A 27,443-nucleotide genomic window follows, 5' to 3' on the forward strand; every position below is an offset into this window, starting at 1 on the left:
CTTCAGCACCCTAACTCCAGGTCCTCATTTTTTCTATGAGGCAGAAAGCACAGGTGATGTTATCCCAATTTTATGTCCAAAGGGGTAAACTTTTTGCCTACTATCACATGAAGCAGGTTGGGAAGTTAACTCTCTACCAGGCTTAAGAACATGTAAACAAGGGAGACAAGATCCATGCTTTCACAGAACTTATATTCTTGTGTCTGTGTTGGGGGGAACAGAATATGAACAAGTCAGCAAGCAATGAACCCAGGTCTGAAGGACTATGATGGTGGCAGGCAGTGGTACTTTATCTAGATATTAGGGAAAGTATCCCTGAGGTCACACTGGAGCTGACCTTCCATTGAGAAGGAAGCAGTCATTCAGATTCTTAGGGGAAGAATGTTCTAGGCAGAGAACAGCAATTGAGAAGTCCCTGAGGTCGAAACAAGTTTGCTGCACCCTGAGGGAGGAATTCCAAATACAGAGCGATTGAAGAGCTAGGGAAATTCCTAGTTCCATTGGCATTCCTGGGAAGGTGAAAGTGAAAGGCTTGTGACTCATTAGGGTAAATACCTAGCACAAATACTCTTGGGGAGGGCTGGGAACCTGCCCACCATGCACAACACTATGCCTTTAGAAACTGCATCATGACTCACAAATGCTTTTGGAAGACAAGTCCTTGCTCAGTTGCCTATTTTGGTACCTCATTTAACTAAAACTCATTTAGGTTTGCCTAGAGAGATGAACTTAAAAATCTTTAGATGAATGGAATTCATCTTAAATTTATCAGCTCAGAACAAGAAATCACCTACAGTCCAATGGCAGGCAGCTCTTCCCCCGAGGCTCAGTCATGCCCTAACATGTTACATGGGAACAGAGCCTCCCAGCCAACTTCCAAAGCCCTAAAAGAGACCAGAGAGGCAACATTTTCCCCAAAGGATGCCCCGTTAGCTCAGCTGGACAGGACAAGGAGAAATGGTACCCCACTGCCACGGTGCCAAGCTGGGTTCTTGTCTATGTGAACCTAGAATGCCTTGGAGAGATGGGACATTGGGGCTGCCTGCTGGCTCTGAGATGGGCCATCCCAAGCACAGCCCTGCCTGCTCTCTGGAACACACTGCTCACACCTCTCATCCTGTGGTCATCCTCCATTGCTACTTTGTGGGCTACCTATTCTCCTGCCAACAGTGTTTCTTATGCTACCCCATTCAGCCAAATGGCTTCAAATTCAAATTCTCACTACGGGTAATGCAGATCAACACTCTGACACTCTCTGAAAAGATTCTACTTTACAGCCAATTTTCTCAGATGCCTCTGCTTGGTGTATCTAAAAGAAAAAGTGTGTGAATTTAATGTTTATCAATATAGCATGAATAAATTATGAAATAATTAAATTATTCCTAAATTATGTAGTTCCTTCCAGAGTATCATATTGAGAAGTTATATATCATGGGCACTTATTTTAAAGAAGGCTCCAAACCATGAAATGCATTCTTTGGAGTGGTGCTGGAGACTGTGGCATGTTCTGGTCCATGCCGAGGGCAGGCTCACCTTGTGTCTGAGCTCATTTCAAACCATATGCCCATAACATCTCTTTACTTCAACTCACTGGCCAATTTTTTGTTCCTAAATTCAACATTCAACTTCGGATCATAAGAAATTTGCACATACTTTCACAGCACCTGTATGTCTCCTTCCTAACAACTTTAATAATGGCAATTTTTCATTTATTTTCAGTGATAGACTCACTTGTCTCCCTCAGTAACTACAACTTCCACAGCAGCAGGGACCATGTGTATTTCTGCTTACCAATATGTCCCCAGAAACTAGCACATCTTCTGGCACACAGTAGGGCCTTAACAACTAGCTACTAGGGGAAAAATACTATGAAGTAGACTCATTGGTGGAAATGTTTCTGCTTCTAAGAATGGATCTGCTAAAAATCATTCAAATCAAGGCTAAATAAGGTTAAGGCTCAGCTATGCTGTGCTGTTTTTTCCTTAAAAAAAAAAATACAAGAAAGACTTTGCTGCTATTTGAGTTTAAACTGATTTTGGAGACAATTATCAAAAGGTTTGACTAACAATTTAACAACACTCATTTGGATATGTATGGAGATGACCAATTTTAAAACTTTTTTTTTTAATGGAATAAGAGTTCATTTTCAAAAAGTTCACCCAGATTCGGCCAAATTTAAAAAGATAAGAAAAACTACCACTTACTTTGTCAGGCACTCTCTCTCTATTATTTTCATTTAATCCTCATATCTGAATTTACCCCAGGTCACAGATGAAGAAATGGAGGGAGCAAGAGGCTGGGGTTAGACACTGACTAATCGGCAGAGCCAGGATGCACATCTAGGTCTATTTGATTCCAAGAGCTATGTCTTAAATCTAAGCCAAACTTTAAGCTAAAAAATAAATGCTGACATTGAATAATAATGTTTGTTGCTTCCTCTCATGAAAAGGTACAAGACTACAGCTTAGTACCATCAACTGGGGCAAGTATTTAAAATAGAATTTGGATGCCAATGATGGGGTAGCAGGGAAATGAGAAAATTCACAAAAAAGAATAAGGAGGGGATTCAGAAGTTGGCGGAGTAGAAGGACGCTCGCAGGTCACCCTCTCCCACAAATACACCAAGACCCACATCTACAGACCCACTCAGCCAACCAGAGCACCTGTGGAACTCCGACAGAACATCGCCCTCTTCAAAAGATAAAGACACCAAAAATCTGGTAGGAGAAAAGGAAAAAAGAAAGAAAAAAAGGCAAAGCAGCGCGGGATGGGTCCCACGGTGAGGGAGCGGCAAAGGAGGACTGGCGCTCGCTCGCTGGGTCTCCCCTCTCCAACTGAGAGGCCAGTGGGACGGAGGGGGAGCCTCCGAGGCTCGGATCTGTACAGAGCAGCCCTTGACTAAAAGAACTAAGTTAAACGGGCACAGAGTGTCCCCCAGACACCCAGCCTGAGTCGCGGGCTGGCAGCGGTGGGCAGGGCCATGCTGCACAAGCCGGGCGGAGGACGGGGGAGGCTGCACGGAGGCAGCCCCGGGGGAACGCAAGGGGCTGCGAGCCGTGGCTGTGGCTGCACAGGGCAGAACAAACTAGGCCCTCCATAAAACAGCAAGGTTGATGTGCTCTCGGGGGAAGGGTGCACACCCCCATCTCTGAAAACCCGCGGAAAGTTTTCGGGGGAAGAGAGGCGGGGCTCAGGCACAACCGCCATATCCTCCGCGCTGAGCACTCAGGTGGGGGCGGGGGCGAAACCTACATCCGCACCGAAGGGTTTAGCAGCCTCAAAGGCCAGACTGAGACTGGCCTGCAGCCCGGGGCAGATAGGATCCTTCCATCCTGGTCCCTCAGAGAACTTGCTCCACAAAGACAAACAAGGAGCTGGGTTCTGGCTCAGAGCAGGGACAGGGCTGTCCCTCGGTCTTCCCCGAGCCCACATGCGGAGCGCCGACCAGGGCGGAGCGCGCAACCGCGCAGAGCAGCTGAGCTACCGGCGGCGGCGCAGGTAGAGCGAGAGCGGCCCCCCGCCTTTCGGGCAGGAACACAGCCCCTGACCGAGGTGCTGAGAGGGGGCACGACCCGCCCTCCTACCCGGCCAGTCTGCAACATCTGACTGCGGCATCCGGAGGGGCAGCGACCCACCCGCCCACAGCAGAGGAGAGCTGCACCTTACCCAGTGTTAGGAGGAGGCGCGATCAGCTTGCCGACAGGTGCTGGGAGCAGCACAGAAGTAGGCGCCAATGGAGGGCCTCTGAAAACAGCAAGCTGAGCTTCCAAAACAGGACGAAGACAGAAAGACTTCATATTAAAAGCACACAGACTCCAGGAGAACACCAACAAACCCCCCCCTTTTTTTTTAAATCTTTTTTTACCTGTTCTATTATCTATTAATCTCTTAATCTTTACTTCTTAATTCATTTCTATTTCTCTTGGGTTTTGATGTCCTGCTATTGATTAGACACAGGTCTCAAATACGTCTATTCATCTCCCCCCCCCCTTTTTTTGTAAAGGTTTCAAAAGGACGTATCAACCCGATTAATACTCTGCTTCAACTCACTCTTCTATTATTCATTATACACTGTTTTCAAACCCTATTTCTCCCTTCTTTTAAAATTCTTTCTCTCTCTCTCTTATTTTTTTTTTCTTTTTTTCCTAAGTTCTATTCCTAAATAGGCATCAGATAGATAAAATGCTTAAGGACCAAAATAAACAACTGATACTCCATAAACCACAGTGCCAAAGAGGTATGAGCAAGATGAAGAAGCAGAAAAACCTTTCCCAATTAAAAGAACAAGAGAAATCCCCTGAAAGAAAGATCAACAAAATAGACATTGATAGCCTACTGGATCAAAATTTCAAAAAACGAGTGATCGAATTGCTGAAGGAATTAAAAGAGATAGTGTTTAGAGATATAAAATATGTCAAAAATGAAATTGAAGCTATAAAGAAGAGCCAAGTAGAATGGTTAAACTCATTGACAGAGATGAGGAATGATCTAATAGCTGTGCAAAGCCGACTAGATAATGCAGAGGAACGAATTAGTGATCTAGAAGACAGGGCAATAGAAAGCACCCATTCAGAAAAACTACAAGAGAAGCAAATAAAAAATAATGAAAATAGCATAAGGGACCTATGGGATAATATAAAGCTTCCCAATCTTTGCATAATAGGGTTCCCAGAAGGAGAAGAAAGATCAAAGAGGATTGAAAAGGTTTTTGAAGAAATCATGACTGAAAACTTCCCAAACTTAAAGAAGGAATCAGATATCCAAGTACAGGAAGCTCAGAGGGTCCCAAACAGGAAGAACCCAAATAGACCCACACCAAGACATATCATAATCAAGATGGCCATGGTCAAGGTTAAAGAAATGATTCTAAAGGCAGCAAGAGAAAAGCAAAGAGTAAGTTACAAGGGAACCCCCATAAGGCTCTCAGCTGATTTCTCTACACAAACACTACAGGCCAGAAGGGAGTGGCAAGATATATTCAAAGCACTGAATGAAAAAAAGATCCAGCCTAGGGTCCTTTATCCAGCAAAGCTATCCTTGAGGATAGAAGGAGAAATAAAGAGTTTCACAGACAAAAAAAAAAAAAAAAAAAAAAAGCTGCAGGAGTTTAGCAACACTAAACCCATGCTAAAAGAAATATTGAAAGGGCTATTCTAAATAGAAAAGCGGCAGGATGCTACAGAAATGAGAAACACACAACTGGAAAGGTGATAACTCATGAATTACAAATAAAGTAAACATGAAATTATAAAAGAAGACATACAAATCACTGAGAGTGGGAGAGGGAGGCAGGGAAATATGGAAAATATTTTTCTTTCTTTTTAAAATTTTTTTAACAGTAGGATGGGATTGAGATCATGTTACTATCAGTTTAATAAAAACAGTTATAGTAATGGGTTGACAGATTTACAAAAAAGGGTAACCACAAGCCAAAAATTTACAAAGGAGTCACAAAAATTAAATAAAATCCATGATAATACAAAGGAAAATTACCAAACCACAAAAGGAAGAAGAAAGGAACAAAGAGGATATACCAATTCAACTGCAAATATAAGTTCAAAGTGGCAATAAACACACATCTATCATTAATTACTGTAAATGTTAATGGACTAAATGCTCCAGTCAAAAGACACAGAGTGGCAGACTGGATAATAAAGCAAGAACCTTCAATATGCTGCATACAAGAGACCCACTTTAGGGAGAAGGACACATATAGATTGAGAGTGAAAGGATGGAACAGGTTATTCCATGCAAATGGAAAAGCCAGAAAAGCAGGTGTTGCAGTACTGATTTCAGACAAAATAGACTTTAAAACAAAGGCCATAAAGAAACATAAAGAAGGACATTTTATAATGATTAAAGGAGTGATACAAGATGAGGATATTACACTCGTTAATATATACGCACCCAATATAGAAGCACCTAAGTACATACAAGAATTACTAACAGAGATAAAGGGGGATATTGATGGGAATACAATCGTAGTTGAAGATTTTAACCCTGCATTAACATCACTAGACAGATCTTCCAGACAGAAAATAAACAAGGCAACAGAGAAATTAAATACTACAATAGAAAAACTAGATTTGGTGGATAATTTCAGAGCATTACACCCCCCAAAAATAGGATATACATTCTTTTCAAGTGCACATGGAATATTTTCCAGGATCGATCATGTACTTGGGCACAAAAGAAACCTCAACAATTTTAAGAAGATAGAAATTATCTCAAGCATCTTTACTGACCACAATGCCATGAAACTGGAAATCAACAACAGAGAAACAAAGGAGAAAAAAAGGAAAGCATGGAGATTAAACAATATGTTATTGAAAAAACAATGGATCAATGAGGAAATCAAAGCTGAAATTAAAAAATACCTTGAGACAAATGATAATGAAAGCACAACCACTCAAAACCTATGGGACACAGCAAAGACCAGTGCTAAGAGGGAAGTTTATAGCGATACAGGCCTTCCTCAAAAAAGAAGAACAATCTCAAATAAACAATTTAACCCGCCACCTGAATGAATTAGAAAAAGAAGAACAAAAAGCCCAAAAAGCAGCAGAAGGAAGGAAATAATAAAGATCAGAGAGGAATTAAATACAATAGAGTTTAACAAGACCACAGAAAAAATCAACCAAACCAAAAGCTGCTTTTTGAAAAAGTAAATAAAATCGAAAAACATCTGGCCAAACTCACAAAGAATAAAAAAGACAGAGCACAAATTAGCAAAATAAGAAAGGAAAATGGAGAAATTACAGCAAACAAAATAGAAATACAGAATATCATACGAGAATATTATGAAAAACTATATGGAATCAAACTGGATAACCTAGAGGAGATGGACAAGTTTCTGGAAACATACTGTCCACCAAAACTGAATCAAGAAGAATCTGAACAGTTGAACAATCCGATCAGTAGAAAGGAAATAGAAATAGCAATTAAAAACCTTCCTACAAATAAAAGTCCAGGACCGGACGGCTTCACCGGGGAATTCTACCAAACATACAAAGAAGAACTCATACCAGTCCTTCTCAAACTCTTCCAGACGATTGAAAAGGAGGGAATACTCCCAAACTCATTCTATGAAGCCTCCATCACCCTGATACCAAAACCAGGCAAAGACACTACAAAAAAAAAAGAGAATTATAGGCCAATATCACTGATGAACATAGCCGCCAAAATCCTCACCAAAATTCTAGCAAATAGAATCCAACAACACATAAAAAAGATTATACATCATGACCAAGTGGGGTTCATCCCAGGGACACAAGGATGGTTCAACATACGCAAATCAATCAGTGTAATACATAAGATCAACAAGAGAAAGGACAAAAACCACATGATCATCTCAATTGATGCAGAAAAAGCATTTGATAAAATTCAACACCCATTTATGATAAAAACTCTTGCCAAAGTGGGTATAGAGGAAACATATCTCAACATAATAAAAGCTATATATGACAAACCTACAGCCAGCATAGTACTCAACGGTGAAAAACTCAAAAGCTTCCCACTAAAATCTGGGACAATACAGGGATGCCCACTATCACCACTCCTATTCAACATAGTCCTGGAATTCCTAGCCACAGCAGTCAGGTAAGAGAAAGAAATAAAAGGGATCCAAATTGGAAAAGAAGAGGTAAAAGTGTCATTATATGCTGATGACATGTTACTATATATAGAAAACCCTAAAAGGTCCACACAAAAGCTACTAGAGCTGATTGAAGAATTCAGCAAGGTAGCAGGTTACAAAATTAACGTTCAAAAATCAGTTTCATTCCTTTACACTAACAATAAAACAACAGAAGAAGAAAGTAAAGAAACAATCCCCTTTCAAATATCACCCAAAGTAATAAAATATCTGGGAATAAATCTAAACAAGGAGGTGAAAGAATTATACACAGAAAACTATAAAGCATTGATGAAGGAAATTAAAGAAGGCTTTAAAAAATGGAAAGATATTCCATGCTCTTGGATTGGAAGAATCAATATTGTTAAAATGGTCACACTGCCCAAGGCAATCTACAGATTTAATGCAATCCCTATCCAATTACCCAGGACATATTTCACAGAACTAGAAAAAATCATAATAAAATTCATATGGAACCATCAAAGACCTAGAAATGCCAAAGCATTACTGAAGAGAAAGAAAGAGGCTGGAGGAATAACTCTCCCAGACTTCAGACAATACTATACAGCTACAGTCATCAAGAAAGCATGGTATTGGTACCAAAACAGACATATAGACCAATGGAACAGAATAGAGAGCCCAGAAATGAACCCACAAACTTTTGGTCAACTCATCTTTGACAAAGGAGGCAAGAATATACATTGGAATAAACACAGTCTCTTCAGCAAATGGGGTTGGGAAAACTGGACAGCAGCATGTAAAACAATGAGGCTAGAACACTCCCTTACACCATATACAAAAATCAACTCAAAATGGATTAAAGACTTAAACATAAGACAAGATACAATAAACCACCTAGAGGAAAACATAGGCAAAACATTATCTCACATACATTTAAAACTTTTCTCCTAGAAGAAATAAAAGGAAGAATAAACAAATGGGACCTAATGAAACTTACAAGCTTCTGCACAGCAAAGGAAACCAGAAATAAAAGAAGAAAACCTACGGAATGGGAGAAAATTTTTGCAAGTGAAACCGACAAAGGCTTGATCTCCAGAATATATAAGCAGCTCATACTACTCAATAAGAAAAAAATAAACAACCCAATCCAAAAATGGGCAGAATACCTAAACAAACAATTCTCCAAGGAAGACATACAAATGATCAAAAAGCACATGAAAAAATGCTCAATATCACTAATTATCAGAGAAATGCAAATCAAAACTACAATGAGGTCTCACCTCACACCAGTCAGAATGGCCGTCATTCAAAAATCCACAAATGACAAATGCTGGAGAGGCTGTGGAGGAAGGGGAACCCTCCTACACTGCTGGTGGGAATGCAGTTTGGTGCAGCCACTATGGAAAACAGTGTGGAGATTCCTCAAAAGACTAGGAATAGACTTACCATATGACCCAGGAATCCCACTCTTGGGCTTGTATCCAGAAGGAAATCAACTTCAGGATGACACCTGCACCCCAATCTTCATAGCAGCACTATTTACAATAGCCAAAACATGGAAACAGCCTAAATGTCCATCAACAGGTGACTGGATAAAGAAGAGGTGGTATATTTATACAATGGAATACTACTCAGCCATAAAAACCGACAACATAATGCCATTTGCAGCAACATTGATGCTCCTGGAGAATGTCATTCTAAGTGAAGTAAGACAGAAAGAGAAAGAAAAATACCATATGAGATCGCTCATATGTGGAATCTAAAAAAGAAAAACAAAAACAAACAAACAAACAAAAACAAAGCGTAAATAAAGGACAGAAATAGACTCACAGACAGAGAATACAGACTTGTGGTTACCAGGGGGGTGGAGGGTGGGACGGGATAGACTGGGATTTCAAAATTGTAGAATAGACTACACAGTATAGCACAGGGAAATATACGCAAAATGTTATGATAACTCAGAAAAAAATGTGACTATGAGTGTGTATATGTCCATGAATAACTGAAAAATTGTGCTGAACACTGGAATTTGACACAACATTGTAAAATGATTATAAATCAATAAAAAATGTTAAAACTTTAAACCTAAAAAAAAGAAAAAAGAAAGAATACTGAGCTAGAATGGGGAAGCCTTGGCTGTGAAGATTGCCTTGGCTATTCATTCATTCATTCATTCATTCATTCATTCAGCAAGTATTTATTGGGTGGTTACTATGTATCAGGTCCTATGAAATGAATTCTAGCTGCTACAGTGATAAAAGGACAAGGTTTCTGAATCCAAATACTTTATAATCTAGGGAGGCCACAGACCTGTAAACGAGGACTCATACTTCACTTGAATATTGGATACTATATACAGTGGAGGACAGTTGCGGAAGAGAGAAGTTAAAACCCTGGTGTAGCTGGTGAGGTTGGAAAGCATTAGAAGGTGTTCACAGAAGGATTAGTGGTTAGGCTGTAAAATGGAAGGATGTGAAATTGGGGAGAATGTTTCTCCTCAGAGGACACAGGACCTAATAAAGACATGGATGTGCGAAAGAACATTTCCCGACCTCTGGGTAATGCAATATAACCTAAATTTAAGGTGTTGGTGAAAAAGCTGGTAAGAAATGGGGCCTGACAAATAGGCCTAAATGTTCATAAATCTGGTGATGGAGAAATTAAAGAATCTTTAACAAGGTTGTATATTATCATTTTTATTCATTAGAAAAATTACTCTGTATCAGTGCAGTGAATAGGTTAAGCTGTAGTAAGTCTAAAAGCAAAATGAAAATAATTCCATATACTTATTTAGCACACAGGAATTTATAAATACTAGTTATTGATGTAAAAAGTACTCTGAATCTCTAAAAATTATGTGATCTACTCATTGAGTATATGTGTGCTTCATTTAAATAACCCCCATTATAGAATTTAACTTTAGAAATGTTTCTTTCAAGTAGGTATCACTTAGATGACAGTGTGAAGTAGATGTCACATCTCTGTGGTCCTGTTTCCCAATCGCCCTTCATCTTGCCCTGTCCTTTTCACTGTTAGTGTCTTTAACATCTCATCCTCCCAAGTGAGCATCCTCCCATGCCCATCACAACTCCCACCATACTGGGAAGCTTAGGTCCTTGATCCTTTTATTGAAATGTCCCACAAAATCATCTTATCTAAAAGCATGCTTTAAAGACAGCCCTTGTTGGGGAATCCTTCTCAGGAGATACATTTACACTCTGTCCTACAGAGGAGGCTCTTGCCTTTATAGGAGGGGTAGTAAGAATTTTACGGCCAAGAAGAAGCTTAGGTCTATCCCATTTGTACATTTATTTAATAAGTATTAAATGTGTAAGTGGTTACCATAGTGACAGGATAACTCAAACATAGATTCGGCTATTAGTGTGTTACCTGTGTAGCCAGGAGAGACTATGATCAAGAATTTTCAAATCCAAGATAGAGATTAAAATCACCAAAGTGAATACAGATAAAAGTGTGGGAAGCAAAAAATAAATATCTTAGTTTATTATTTTACATGATGGAATTAAACAGCCTGCTTAATGGGAAATTGCAAATTTTTTTCCCATTTTAAAGCCTCTTTTATGTTAATTTGAATTTAATTTACATGCCACTTTAGATACAATATATTTGTCTTTCAGAGTTTTTGTTTTAGGTAGGTTTTTAACAGTTTAACTGGGAAATTAAATTGTATCTTTAGAAGTTACATTATCAGGATGAACTAATTAATTGTCCAGAAGAGAAGAGTGAGATTTTATAATCTTGTTTGATTTGATTGTTAGTGCAAGAATCAGACATCATTCATCTGGAGAAATGCTATTGGCTGCTGAGGGCTCAATCCCGAACTGGATGATTTGATTTAGAGACATTTGGCCCATTGGCTTCACCACCAATTCGTCCATCCCTGACTGAAGGTGGGAATCCTTCTATTTTCTACAAATGTTCTTTTCTAAACACGTGAGCCTTGTTCCACCTTTGGAGCCTTGCGTAAGTCGGTTTACCTTTCTGCACCTGAATATTCTCATATATAAAATCAGTTTGACCAAGACGATCATTATGAAACTGTGCTCCAGTGCGGTGCCTCAGCATCTGGTGCAGGGTCAGGGTGGTGGACACTGAATAGGCAAAGCTCTAGCTTCCACACATGACCCCACCTCTTCCTCAGCTGAGGAGTGTCTATTGTATATCTTTTATATAGAAGAAGGTTCCACTGCTGTATCCTTCCCCCAACTTTGAAAAATTAAGAAACCACTGGACTAGACCATCTCTAAGGTCCTCACTTAGCTCTAAAATTTTCACTACTATATATATATATATATATTAAATGAGGTTTACAAAGAGTAGTTGTGGGTGATAATCACAAAAACTGTATTGGAAATCTGAAAGCTTGGGTTCTGCTTCTGATTCAGACCTCTTTAAAAAAATTTCTTACTTTTAGCAAGTCATTTAATTACTTCTTAGCTTCAATTTTCTGCTCTTTGAGGGCACAGAATTAGAGTCTTGAAATAGACAGTCTGTATTCTTCAGGTTTCTAGTAAGTTTTAGAAATATTTGTTAGGGGAGCTAGAACAGACAGGGCTTCCACTGTGCATTCAGCAGTGCAGTATTTTTTTTACCTTTTTAGAATTAGAGATTGAGAAATCATTTCATTTGAAAACAAAATGATTCCATTTATTTTTTATGAAAAGTTTAAAAACCACAGGATTAGATTATAAATTGCCCTTTATTTCTGAAATTTAATATATTTATTTATACAGATTAAGTGGCACAATGAAGACTGCAGTACAGAATTTCTTTCTCTTATAATATAGTGTGTTAGTTTTCTTTGCTTCATGAAGGAGCTGTATGAAGCTTGTTAATAACAACACAGTATATCTTTGATAGAGTTCAACTTTTCTTCTTCTTTTTTCCTTTTTCTTCTTAGTCTTTCCATATTAGGATAATTGTGGTCTCTGGCTTTTTTCCAGTTAAATTTTTGAAATATATTTTTATTTTTTACATTCTACAATCACTTTTGACTTTTGGAATTAATATAAGATAGAGACAGGTAGGCAGACAAAACCAAACACTAAATGATAGTATTTTCTTCTAAGAAGTTAAATTTTGGTTATAATTATGCCAGGGGGGGAAAAAAAAAACTTCCTAAGACAGTGGAAACTACTGATAACTTTTAAAAACTACGTCAGCTTATGTAAGTCATGCCTCCTTTCATAAGCATATCATTATTAACAGGAAGTTTGTTGGCTGTGATTTATTCTGTGTTCCTATTTTACAGGTTTATTTAATGATTTTGGTGAAAATCATGACAGCCACATAGATTTTAAGGAGATATCCTGTGGGTTATCAGCTTGTTGCAGAGGACCTCTGGCTGAAAGACAGAAATGTAAGTGTGTTAAACATCACAAAATTTGGAAGCTATACAGAGAAAAAAATTAGCATCCATTCATGTAAAAAATCATCTGATTAAAGCTTGAATTTTCATCCCTTTGGCAAATAGCAGTCTCTTGCTGAGGTTTTGCTGAGGTCAGTGTAAAGGTTAAATCATCTATTCTTTTTTACTGTGGAGTAATTTAAGATCTTTGTTATTAATAATGGTTGAATTTCCAGATGAATGTACAATTCATGACAAATGAACTACATCAGTCATGATGTGTTTTAAAATGTTAAGCATAGGTAGAAATTATTTTCTGGTAGTCTATATAGAAAATTTGTCTTGCTTAACTTGAATTCCAACTTATTTTCTATCACTGTGTATATTGATATTTTATTAGCAAAATTAAATTTATGATAAAACAATTTTATTAAATACTAAATTTATCTTTTAAACCTAGCTAAAATATTATAGCATAATTTATAAGCATATTACATTAATAAATCTTAACCATATTTGGTTAGGAAAATGCAGCAGTTTACATTTAATTGGAACCTAATTCTTATATATTCACTAGGGTCATTATCACTGCATCTTTCTAAAATACATCTTCACAAATACAGCATATTTTGGGTATGATACTTAATAGTTCAATATTCTTTAGTAATGTTGTACTGTGATGCACTGTGTTAATTTAATAGCATAATTATTACACTGGTGTGTGAAGTAGATAATTATTTAATCTTAAAAATTTAGATTTTTTTTATCTTCCCTGATAGAATACCATTACTCTAACCTGGCTTTCTGATAGATTATTTGTTCACATTAAAGTTCTGGTAGTAAAGAGGCTGAAGCCTTTGTTCCTCAATTTAGGTTAATTATTGTCTTAAATTTTTCTTTAAATTTATTTTTTGCCAGTGGACTAGTGGAAGTTAACCAACTAGACTAACTAGCAACTTTGCTGATATTGATGTTAATTAGCAAAGTGCTGATATTTCGGATTTTCAGCTTGTTGTATATAAACTTCATTGAATATTTCAAATTGTTCTTAGGCAAAAATATTGGGTGCACATTAATTACATTGGAGAGGCAAAATCTTTATACAGTCATCTCTCATTATCTGCTGAGTATTGGTTCTGACACCCCCTCAGATACCGAATACATGGATGTTCAAGTCCTTATGTAAAATGGCATAGTATTTGCATATAACCTATGCACATCCTCCTGTATACTTTAAATCATCTCTAGGTTACTTGTAATACCTAATATAATGTAATTGTTTCTAAATAAAATGTAAATGATATGTAAATAGTTGTCAGTGAATAGCAAATTCAAGTTTTGCTTTTGAGAACTTTCTGGGAAAGTTATATATATATATATTTTATATATATATATTTTTTGATCTACTGTTTATACCTGTGAATGCAGAACCAATGGATACAGGGGGCTGACTGTACCAGCTTTTTGTTGATTCTTAATGTAGATGGAATATTTTCCACATTGTAAGAATCAACTGTGAAGTGATCAGTTTTAAATAGTAGAAATTAATTTAAAAGCTTGAATTACCTTCTCAAAATCTGTGAGATATTGTATAGTAACTTGGCCCTTTTTCAGTTTGCAAGAAATTTAACTTTAGATTTAAGTGAAGGATAGAGTTCTCTAAGCTGGCTAATGATATAAGGAGAGAGACTTGTGAAGTGTACAGGAATGCCTACAAGTTCAAAGGACTTTAAGGACACAGTGTCCTCCAAATAAGAACTTAATCCAGAATGTAGTTGTTTGAGGAACTAAGTAATTTTACTAGGGCAGCTTGTAATAAAATGTATTATACTTCAGAATATGAAAGTAATTTCCCTCCATAAGAGTTTCTTTTCTTTAGTTTGCTTCAAGGTATTTGATGTTGACGGTGACGGAGTTCTTTCTAGGGTTGAACTGAGAGACACGTGGTTGCACATTTAGAGGTCTGGAAGGACAACTGCACCGATGATACCCTGGTAAAGTCTGATTGTATACATCTTCTTGCATGTAAACTTCCAACAGGAACATAGAGTGAAGAATTTTTTAAAAGAGGTTGAGAAAAAGATTTCTTACTACTTCCAGGTTCTATATTATGCTACTCAAAATATTCATAGCCAAAGATGCAAAATTAGGAAGAGAATTTGCCTTAGAAAATTTAATAAACTGAATGTATTATGTAAAAAAAAATGAAACCACTGGAAAATTGTATAATCGTTAAGGTAAACAATCTATTTCTGTAATTAAAAAAAAAAACTTGACAAAATACTTTATACTTCAGCTACTGGCTAATAAAAACGATACCTTCTCTTTCCTAACTACTGACTTGGGTTTCTGGTTTTAAAGGAATTACATGTGGATGTATCCAACATTGTAGAAGACAGATAGAATGCACATGACACCACAAAGGTGAGTCTAGCAGAGACTAATTTGTTCTTTTCTAAAAATACATTATATTCTGAATTGGTATACATACCTTACATATACATAATTGAATCTCTTCTACATCATCCCTGCTAAATGCTTATTTGGACCTGTGGTTACAATACCTCCAAGTTGTCCCTAAGGAAAGCCCATTCCACCTTTAAACAACTCCATTAAGTGTTATTTACATAAAAACATTATATTTTATAAGCTAGGCATTTTATAAAAATTAAGTAGAGACAGACCTTGCCATCTGTAATTTATAATCTTTACTTCTCCCATTTTAATACATTATGGTAAAACAAAGCTTATATTGAGCAAAAGAAGCCACAGAATAAAAGAACACATTGTACAATTCAATTTATATGAAGTTCTAGAACAGAGACAGAACTAATGTTAATAAGTGTTACAATAGTGATTTAGGAGATGGGTGATTTAACTGGGAAGGACCATAGGATATCTGGGATGATGGAAATTATTTTTTATCTCAATCTGGGTGGTGTATATATTTTAAAAATTTTTTTTCAATAATATTGGTGAGGGTCTGTCCTAAGTTCTTTAATAGCAGCCAGAATAAGTGTATAATAGCAGAAACAAGCATGTACTTTACAAAGAATAAGGCCTTGAATTTTTTCAGTTTCACAACATTTATTGAAGATATTATAATAGGTTTGCCTTAATGTCTATGTATCCCTGTGAAACTGAAGATAATCCATATATGTGAGACACATATGACTTAATTTGACCCTTTCTATTCAAATCTTGACATGTACCAATTAGTAGATGGTAGGATGTAGACCATAGTATTCTTATACAGGCTTAGAAAAATAAGTAACATTTTTTTTTTTAATCACAAATCCAGAAGAAATCATCATAGTCTTATTAACTGACACTCAAAAGAAATAAATAGTAGAAATTAATTTTCAGGGCTTGATCTTTGGCAATTCAGATAACCGTCTTCATTTACTTTTCTGCCCAAAGTAAGGTAGCCATTTCTATTTGGTATATATGAAAACAGAAACATAGGAAAGTTTCTTTTAGGAAATACCTATGTAGAGATACAATTTCCATTGCCTTTTTTCTGGGTGTTTGATAAGTATGGGGTTATCATTGCTGTCTATTTTTATGTAAGACTGAGCTTCTTCTTATGGCTGTACTTTGAACATTAAAAAAAAGATCATTTAGCTGCTCCATCTCCGTGTAACCATAACAATGAAATGGTAAAAATTTAGAATAGAATTTGGACCTTTCAACCAAACCTATTACCCATAGTCACTGGTGACTAAACTGTGACAATATTACCCATTATTTTGTATCATTACATTGGTATTAATATACTTTAATGGAAGTTGCATCCTGAAAGTCAATAATTACCACCACAGTGCTTTAAAATCTTTTCTTATAATAAATGGTATTATATATTGAATGAATACATGAATATGATTAATAATAAATATTACTAAGTATCATTAAATAATAAAACGTTAGATAATAATAATATAATTAAGTAATAAAAGCTAAGAACATTATTATTCATCTAGGATTGTTAAGGTGATTGTTCAAAACATGAAGTAAGAAGCATTTGGTTATATTTTTGCCTCCCAAGAAATATGTCTACTGTACATAAATGTAATTTTTGGTACACTATGACACCAAAAACAAAAAATACCACTTTACTCAACTTGTGAAAGTAATGCTAAATTTTATTTTGAGGAAATGTTAATATAGATACTCATTTATTATATATATTTAGTTCTTTTAAATCTCTTAAGAAGTCTAATGATATTGCCATGTGTTTTAAAGAAGATCTTAGAAAATTATTAGGGTCAATGGGCATAATCCAGAGAGTTTGGAAAGATGATTTCAAAGTTAGTAAATAGTCCTTTTTCTCTACCCAGAACCTTTTGTTGGTTCTGTTAGTAAACTTCACCTTGAACCAGAAGATACTGTGAGTTATTTCCCAGGTCTTACTGGAGGAAGATTTTTGGTGATAAATTGCCCACGTTATGACTCACTACTTCAGAGTTTGGTTACTTTTGAACTTATTTTTGCTGGCCTACTTTTAGATGAACACATAGCATCTACATTAAATCATTAGTTTTCTTTCAGACAAATGACCGTTGCAAGTTTAATAAAACAGATTTTATTCAAATAATATAAGAAAATGAAGATTTAAGATATTCTTAAACATTGTTTCTCTTTCAGAATGGCCATCTTAACTCTAGAGGAATATCAGATCTGGAGTGTGAAAAATGTTCTTGCCAATGAGTTTTTGAATCTACTTTTCCAGGTATGTTTAAGGTAAGTGACAGAGACCGAGGGCAGTGGTACCAGTAGTTCTACATCTTTTCCATTATGTAGTAGTTTGACAACTAGAATACAAAACCATATATTGTCAAAAGAACTGCATTAACCTGTACACCACCTGCAGATTGTAAGTTAGAGCGTGCGTGCTTCTCAGAGTCACAATGTGCATGATAGGAAAGTAGAGTATAGCTGATAATGTTTATCTTAATAACTCATGATAGAGCAGATTGTAAACTCATAGAAAAGAATTTAAAATGTAAAAGCCATTATAATTTGCTATTTTTCTTTACTTTTTTTTTTTAAGACCCTTCCTAACAAGTAAGGCAGTGTGGACAGAGACATAGATCATAAGTCGGCAGCTGTAAATTTTTCACAAAGTATACAATCTTTCCAGTTAGGAGGTTATTTTAGATGCAAAGCTGTTTCTTAATTATCTTTTTTTTTCTTTTTTTTAATTTATCCTTTAGAAGGCCCAAAAAAGATTGAAGGAGAAAGGAGGAAAGAAAAGCTGTCAGGGGTGAACATGAAATTATAAAACTTGCCAGATTTTAACTATTTTCCCAGTTAAAGGAGTTCTCTTTGCTCCAATTTAAAGAAACAACTTACAGTTTCCCATTTTTCATAGTTCTTCATAAATATATGTTGATTTAATAGTATTTTACAGGGGGGAGGTGTGTGAGTAGGGACAGACTGGAAGTTCAAGATTTGTAAATACTCACAGTATATATAGAATAGATAAACAAGTTTATACTGTATAGCACAGGGAAATATATTCAAGATTTTGTAGTAGCTCATGGTGAAAAAATATGAAAACAAATATACGTATATTCATAAAAGACTGAAAAATTGTGCTGTACACCAGAAATTGACACAACATTGTAAACGGACTATAACTCAGTAAAAAAATAAAAATCAAGATAAAACTGTTAGAACACTGTAAAAAAAGGAGTATTTTAGATTTTTCCTATTTTATTCTCCTTTTCTTATAAAAGCACCCCTATGAAGATCAATAAGGCTTGATATCTTTATATCTATCATGATCCTCCATTGTAAATACAGAGTAACCTGCCTGTGACACAGCTATGTTAGAATAAATGAAAATTGAACTCTTCCTGACAGCTAATAATTAATGTATATTTAAAGCATATGAAATCTGATAAGCCTATGATACCCATTTATATCAATCAGTTGCTCCACTGTCAGTTATCAGCCAGGATCTAAGTTGATGTCTTTATAAAATATAAGTACATATAAAAATAATATGAACATACTGCAAACAGAAATGACTTCCTTAGTAATATGAAAATTGAGCAGCTATCTTTATCTCATTCAAAATGATGTCCTCAATTACTTTAAGTTATCATTAATTATATAAACATTTTGACCACTTAAGTTTATGTCTGAGTCATCTTGAAACTCTTACATAGCAAAGCATTTTGAACTTTTATATTGCCTTTCCTAATTTCTCATACATATCAGGGACTTGCATAGGCACTATTTTTTCTATGACTCTATAAACAGGTGTATGCCTGAGATTTTGTTTTGTGTCTCAGTGTTTCTAGCATTATATTACTGACAGATTTTTTGTTGGTTATGAATCTAATTTTTTTCCTGGAATATATAGTCCTTTCATATATATATATATATATATATATATATATATATATATATATAGTCAGTTTAAAATGTTGTGTCAATTTCTGGTGTACAGCACAATGCTTCAGTCATACATGAACTTACATTTATTCATTTTCATACTCTTTTTCACCATAAGTTACTACAAAACCGTATTGGATATAATTCCCTGTGCTATACAGTATGAACTTGTTTTTAAATTGGGAGTTTGAGATTTGCAGGTACTAAATATTAACATTACATTTTATGATGCTCACTTTATCCCATATTCAGACATGCTTTTAAATCTTTATTTTCACTTAATATATAAGTAAGCAGACTTACTCTAAACTGTTTTATTTTCTGTCTGTTTCTAAAATAGAATTAGCTAGTAAATTCAGTGATAAATGCTTGAATTATACTTTTATTTTATTTGCAAAGATCCCACTCCTGGCTGACCATTTTGCGTATTTAAGTATAAAGTAAGTAAATGTCAGTAGAATTAGGAAACCATTCCTGTGGTAGTATTATTTTCAGTCCTTTCAAATAAACTCAGTGCCCAATATTTTGCAGAGGAAGCATTCTAAACATGATCAGGATCTTCTATCTTGTACGTTTGTCAGAAAGCGTCAAATGTTAAACAGTTTGATAAACAGAATAGTGCACCACACTGACCCCTAACTATATGCATGCTCTAATCCTGAAATCTGTGAATATGTTATTTTACATGGCAAAGGGGATTTTGTAGATGTATCAGGTTAAGGACTCTGAGACAGGGAGATTATCCTGGATTATCTACATGGGCCTAGTCTAACAACAGGATTCCTTAAAAATTGAAAAGCTTTCCCAGCTCTGGTCAGAAAGATATGACTTTGGAAGAAGGATTAGAAAGCTGTAAAGCTTTTAGATTTGAAGATAGAGGAAGGGTCATGGGTAAAGAAGTGTGGGTGAACTCTAGAAGCTGGAAAAGACAAGGAAATATATTCTTCCTTTGACCCACAGAAGGGCATAGCGCTGCTGACATCTTGACTTTTAGCCAAGTGATACCTGTTCCTGACTTGACCTACAGAACCATAAAATAATAAGTTTGTGTTGCTTTAAGCTGCAAAATTTGTGATAATTTGTTACAGCAGTGATAAAAATAACGGAGATAATCCAAATTTATGGATTGGAGGGCTCGACATTTTAAAGATGTCAGTTCCCCTTCAACTGATCCGAAGATTTATATGTGCACATCAAAATCCCCAAAAGTTAATTGTTGTTACTGTTTTTTTGTAGAACTTGACAAGCTGATTCTAAATACATAGAGAAGCGTGAAGGGCCAACAATAGCCAAGATGATATTAAAGAACAATCTTAAAGTACTTATTATAAAACAATATTAAGTCTATGTGATAACTACCTAAAGTTAGACATATAGACAAATGGAACAGTATTGAATTAAACCCTGTACCATACATGAACAGTAATTTTAGATAGAGTATAAATCTAATAAATTTGAAACATAAAGCAAAGCATCTGGGGGAGGGTAAAGCTCAGGTGGAATGTGTGCTTAGCATGCATAAGGTCTTGGGTTCAACTCCCAGTACCTCCATTAATAAATAACCTAATCCCGCACAAAAATAAAGCATCTAGAAAATAATGTAGGAGATATTTTAATGACTTTAATGTGGCAAAGATTTCTTAAACAGGATACAGCACTAAACATAAAAGAAGAATTTTAAGTTGGACTTCAGTAAAATTAAGAATTATTTTTATCAAGAGATACCATTAAGAAAGTGAAAAGCTAAGCCACATGGTGGGAAAATATATTTGCTATACCTATATCCAAAAAAAGACTTGTATCTAGGGCATATAAAGAACAAAATCCAGTGGAGAAAAAGCAGAACCTCAATATTAAAATGTGCAAAAAAATTGAACACTTGCTTCAAAAAAAAAAAAAATCCAAATAAGCTATGGAAAGAGGCTGACCTCTTTAATAATAATGGAAATATGTACTAAAACCACACTTGGAACACCATTAGACATCCACTAGAATAGTTAGTTGTTAAGTGATACGAAGCATTGGTGAGGGCAACAAGCAATGGGGACTCTTACACATGGCAAGTGGGAATATAAATTCTTACAAATACTTTGGAAATAGGCTTTTTGAATGAAAGTTATATATGTATATGTGTGTATATATATGTACACACACACACATACACATACATACACACACACACCCCCTATTACCAAGGGTAACCCATGTGTGTACCCTTCAGAAACTTCTACATCTGAGCACCAAAGGACATCCAGAAAATTCTCATAATCACTTTTTCTTATAGCCCCAAATAGAAAATGACCCAAACACCTGTAAACAATAAATACATAAGCATAAGTGGTGGCACATGCATACAAGTTGTATACTTTAAGCAATAAAAATAAATATACTAGTTTACAGAAAACACTAGTGGATGAATCTTACATAATGTTGAGTGGAAAGTACGGGACCAAAAATTTCAAAAGCAAAAAAGCCAATCCATGGTGGCTGAATATATGATGTTGAGTCCATCAAAGGTGTGCCGTAGTATCTGGGAAGAAATCCAAAGTGGAACAGCAATGTTCTGTTTCTTGACTGGATGAAGGTTACATAGATGTGTTTACATTGTGAAAAATCACTGAGCTGCATACTTAAGATGTGTTCACATTTAAGCATGTATATTATACTTGCATTTTTAAAAAAATGTTTGCTTGCAAAAAAAGATACCCAAAGCCTAAATATTTATCAGTAGGAGAATGGATAAAACAAATGATAGTATATTCAAACAATAGAATACTATTCAACAATAAAAAAGAATCAACTACTGATACAAGGATGAACCTCAGAAGCCTAATTTATACATTTCATTGTCAGGTAAATTTTAACTCAAAAGGTAAACAAAACTATAAACAGGCATGTGCCCTGGGGGAGGGGTGCTGTAGCCTTTGTCTCCTCAGACCTGTGCCATTACTGGCACATCTCGCAAGAAGAGAGGCAAAGCTCAGCCACAGCTACCATCTCCTGTTCATAGTGCCTGGGTGGGGGCAGGGCTGAGACCTGAAACTGCATGTGGGGGCTCCACAACCTCCTAGGCAGGACTGAGACTTGTTTATAGCCCGAGGCAGGGAGGATCTGTCTACCCTGACACCTCAGAGAACTTGTGCTGCCAAGGGAAACAAGGAGCTCAGATTTGGCTCAGAGTGTAGGTGGGGCTGTTCCGCGGTCTTCCCAGAGCCCACCTACAGACCGCTTACCTGAGGCAGAGCAGGCAGCTGCACAGAGCAGCAGAGTGACCAGCACCAGGAGAGGGCAGGTGGGCAGCCACCCACCTTCCTGGCAGGAACACAGCACTTGACCACGCTGCTGGGATGGGGTGTGATCTGCCCTCCTGCCTCCCACTGAGCACAGCATCTGACTGTGGCATCAGGAGGGGGAGTGACCTGCCCGCCCACTGGGTAAGAGCTCAGCTCCTGACCTAGTGTTAGGAGGGGGCACAATCTGCTAGCCAACAGCCACTGAGAGCAGCACAGATGAGGGCATCAACAGAAGGCCTATGAAACAGCAAGCTGAGTTCGTGAAGCAGGGCAAAGACACAAAGAACTGTCAATAAAATCATTAAGGGCACACCATCTCCAGGTTAAGTACATAACTGATATCCTTAAGCCACGGTGCCAGAGAGATATGAGCAATATGAAGAAGCAGAGAAACCACACCCAATTAAATGATCAAGAGAAGTTCCCTGAAAGCATGATCAAGGAAATAGACATTGATGGCCTACTAGATCATGGTTTCAAAAAAAGAGTGATCAAAGTACTGAAGGAACTAAAAGAAATAGGGTTTAGGGATATAAAATATGTCAAAAATGAAATAGAAACTATAGAGAAGAACCAAGTAGAATTAGTAAACTCATTGGCTGAGATGAGAGCTGACCTAAAGGCTGTGCAAAGCAGACTAGAAAATACAGAAGAACAAATATGTGATCTAGAAGACAGGACAACAGAAAGCACCCAATCAGAACAGCTGAGAGAAAAACAAATAAAAAACAATGAAAACAATATACGGGACCTATGGGGTAATATAAAGTGTGCCAATCTATGCATAATAGGAGTTCCAGAAGGGGAAAAAGAACAAATGGGATTGAAAAGGTGTGGGAAGGACTCATGACTGAAAACTTCCCAAACCTAAAGAAGGAATCATATCCAAGCACATGAGGCTTAGAGGGTCCCAAACAGGGAGAACCCAAACAGACCCACACCAAGGCACATCCTAATCAAGTTAACCAGAGTCAAGGATAAAGAAATGATCCTAAAGGAAGCAAGAGGAAAACAAAGAGTGAGTTACAAGGGAACCCCCATAAGGTTTTCAGCTGATTTCTCTACACTGTTTACAACAGCTAAGACATGGAAACAGCCTAAAATGTACTTCAACAGATGACTGGATAAAGACGTGGGATATTTATATGATGGGATACTATTCAGCCACAAAAACTGACAACAATGCCATTTGCAGAGACATGGATGCTCCTGGAGAATGTTATTCTAGGTTGAGCAGAACAGAAAGAGGAATACCATATGAGATCACTCATGTGTGGAATTTTAAATATATGCAAGATCTTGTGGTAACTCACAGCAAAAAAAAAAAAATGTGACAATGAATATATGAACGTTCAGGTATAACTGAAAAATTTTGCTCTACAGTGGAATTTGTCATAACATTGTAAAATGACTATTACCTAATAAAAAGTGTTTAAAAATAAGTAAAATAAAATATAACCTTTAAAATACTGTATAATGAGAGGTGTGATGTTCTAGCATCTGTTCTAAGAAGTACGTTAGACACACATAAGAATAGCCAGTGGTCAGAAAGAACACATGTTATCAGCTACCACCCCATGCAAATTAATGGCATTTAGTAAATATTCATATATGTGTGTACATATATAAAATATGTATTAGTATATATGTAAATCAAATAAAATAATTATATTATAATCTAATGTAAAATCATATCAGCAAGCGCACTGTGCTGACATAAAAGATGCACAGTTACTATAAGGCCACTCCCATTATTTACTATCAGTGTCAGAAAGTCTCTTGGAATAAGTTACGAGAATTAAAAACTCTTAACAAGACACAAAAATGCACTCTCTGTTAAAGAAAATAAACCAAAAGAAAAAACAAATGAATGGACAATTAAGATCCTACAGATAAAAATACCAATTTTTATGGGAATTAGCCTTAAAATAAAAAATAAGGAGATTTTATTCTAATTTCACCTTTTGAATAAAGATATACAAAATTTAGCTGAATACTTTCGTATATTGCACTTATGAAGAAAACATGTATTTGCAATGAAAAAGCAGATATTATCCTGCCTTTTGAGTATTCTAAAGTTTTAGGTTTGAATATATTTCATCTTAAATGGTCTTAAGCACTATGCAGTGGTTGGTGTTTTAAAAATACCACTGTTTCTGGAACTTCTAAAAGTGATTCAAAAAAATTATATTTTTGTAATGATTTAGTAATGGCCCGGATATTATTTTTAACAAGACTACTCAGCATGGAATGCTGCAAGATTTTTTCAATGAGTTTATATTCACACATGTTTAAGATTGTCACTATATTATGAGAAAATGTCAACCGTGGCAGTATTTTGACTTGAAAACGAGGTAAGCTGAGAATCATATTTTAAGTATAAAATAAATGATTGCATTCCTTTAAAGACAAGAAATTAAAAACATGATAAACTCTGACTTTGACAAACTTAAAATATAAAAATTAACATAATGTGATTTTACACACTTCTCTTTAACTCTTTCAGTACTTTCTCAGCCCTTTTCCCATTACACCCGCGTCCCCACTCCTGAACCTTTGTGTACACACCTCCGATTACACGGGGGAGGGGGACCCGGGCGGTGAGGACCAGGGGCGCGGACACTCACCCGCTCCCGGCGGGCGAGGAGAATAGTCGAAGCGTGCCCGCCAGCGCACCCGTCCCATCCTGCCCGGGCGGCCGTGGCCCCAGCTCGGTCAGGTCCACACACACCCCGGCAGGAAGCGGGCTCAGGCCGTGGGAAACCGGCGTATCTTCAGACAGCGGGCGGGGAGCGTCCTTCTCCCGCGAACACGCAGGCAGCGCTGTGCCGGAGCCTCCCTGGCGCCGCCCGCTCAGTCCTGAGGAAAACAAGCTCCGCCCCCAGAGAAGACGCTGGTTGCTGATGCGGACTGCGTATGCGCACCGCCACCTAAGACACGTTGGCTTCGCGCGCCCCCTGAAGGTCCTCGAGGGCGGTGCAGGATACTCAGAACTCACTGTAGAACACATGACCCCTCCCAGCCAGGATGCTAAATCACTGGAAATCTCAGTGCCCTGGCCTCTTTGTTGATGGCACTGGCGATGCTCTCATTCAGCCATGCCTGCTCACTTGCCTGGCACATGCCTCAGTCCTTGGAATCCCGCCTGAATCAGATTCTGTTCTGGAGGAAGGACAGGTGCAGAAGAATCTCAAAATTCCAAACTTAGAAGATGATCAGGAATCCAAACTCAACTCTTTCAACTCCCTGCGGTCCCCTGAGAAGTGTGATTTTCTCAAAACCATCTGCCCAGTATCAGGAGCAGACCAAGCCTCAGGTAGCTTAGAGAGGCTATCATGCAGCACATGCTTTGGACGGTTCTCAGTTCTGAACTGCATGATCCTGAGACCCTTTTGTATCTCCTAACACTGTTTTCTCATACATATAGTGATGGTTATTGATGACTGACTTAATCTTCTTACAATGCTGAGGTGCTGTTGTTCCTTGGATAACCGAATATTTTGAAGGGATCAACTGTTTATCACTTCCCCCTAATTAAGTATGTTTTTAAAACTAGACATGTTTCAGGGGGCACTCAGGTCCTCCTCTTGCACAAGTTCCTGAGGTGTTGGCAGTTTCTGCTCTGAGCTCCAGATCCTGATCCTGCCGGTGGTCTATGGTGATGCCAGTGTGTACATGCTCTTCCTTGTGCACCGGTGTGGAAAGGAGACAGCCCTTCCCCTACATGAGGCTGCATCATGCTGACACTCAAAGCAGGCACAATGAAGAATCAGCTAGAGTTCCCGGCACCAGCTGTCCCAGGTAGGAATATCACCTTCACCACAGTGTTCCTGTGCTCCTGTCAGGCCTTCACTACTCCCAGCAGGCCATGCATGAGCAGTGTGACAGGTGACTGCCTGTCCCAGCACAGCATGGTGGTGATGATCCCACCTTATCTGTTTGTCTTTGGAGTGTCCCCACACCTCTCTGAGATTCACTTTGCTCTTCTCACAGGCAGGATTGTACAGGCATGAAACTCACAGGTTTATGGTAGGTAGTCATGGTAGCTGCTCACCCAGTGGCAGGCTCTGCCGAGAGGGCTGCTGGGAGTGCTGTGTGTCTTCACACTTGTCCTTCACTCACCCCAATGAAATAACTCTTGGCCTTATCCTTCCCTGGCCTGTGGCCTTTCTGTGTTTGAAAAAAGAACATGGAAACAATCTGTTTGCAAAGAAGTTTTGAGGTTCTGTCCATCTGGTCCAGGAAATGCTGACTCTGCTAGATGTGCTGTTGGGTGGGCTCTCATGGGAGAGGCTTGGGCAGGAATTCCCTTGGCAATAAGCTGCCCCACCCAGGCCTTTCCATGATCCAGACTGCTGGGACCAGGGTGCAAATCCCCAGCTCCCCACTTGTCAACAATGTGACCTGGGCAACTTTCTCAAACCCAAGCTTTGTCCACCCAAAGTCAGCAGAGATGGGGGATAACAGGATGTCCTGCACAGAGTGTCTGTGCAGATTAAGTGAGCTAGAACAGACAGAAGAGTGGTGGGGTCTGGCCCGTTGGTTGGCAGAAGGGAGCTAAACATGTGCAGCAATTTCCGCGGGTCACCCAGCAATCTGCCCAGAGGCTTAGCCACTCCATCACTGTTATGTATCTGAAGTCCACTTAACCACATGGGAGAGAAACAAACACATATTCTGAGTGTAGCTGCCACAGGGAAAAGTGCATCTGAGCGGGGAGTAATACCAGAGGGTGATCAGGATGGTGGAAGATGCCCCCTGGGTTTGAGCAGAGTGGAGCTGCCCT

General features: G+C 37.5%; 2 long non-coding RNA genes across 3 annotated transcripts in view; one reads left to right on the plus strand and one right to left on the minus strand.

Moving 5' to 3' along the window:
- Nucleotides 1-25,869, minus strand: part of LOC141579454 (uncharacterized) — a 36,002-nt gene extending 10,133 nt beyond the window's left edge. The window contains exon 1 of the long non-coding RNA XR_012510914.1: nucleotides 25,285-25,869. This is a non-coding gene — a long non-coding RNA (uncharacterized LOC141579454). The remainder of the gene's footprint in view (nucleotides 1-25,284) is intronic.
- On the plus strand, nucleotides 10,786-15,305 carry LOC141579450 (uncharacterized). Of its 2 annotated transcripts, none has more exons than XR_012510906.1 (3): nucleotides 10,786-11,578; nucleotides 12,867-12,974; nucleotides 14,842-15,305. It is a non-coding gene; the product is annotated as an uncharacterized LOC141579450 (long non-coding RNA). The 2 variants fall into 2 exon arrangements; XR_012510909.1 differs by having other exon boundaries at nucleotides 10,786-11,505.
- Nucleotides 25,870-27,443: the final 1,574 nt, after the last annotated feature.

Source organism: Camelus bactrianus, chromosome 2 (genome assembly GCF_048773025.1).
Source record: "Camelus bactrianus isolate YW-2024 breed Bactrian camel chromosome 2, ASM4877302v1, whole genome shotgun sequence".
Classification (NCBI taxonomy): Eukaryota; Metazoa; Chordata; class Mammalia; order Artiodactyla; family Camelidae; genus Camelus; species Camelus bactrianus.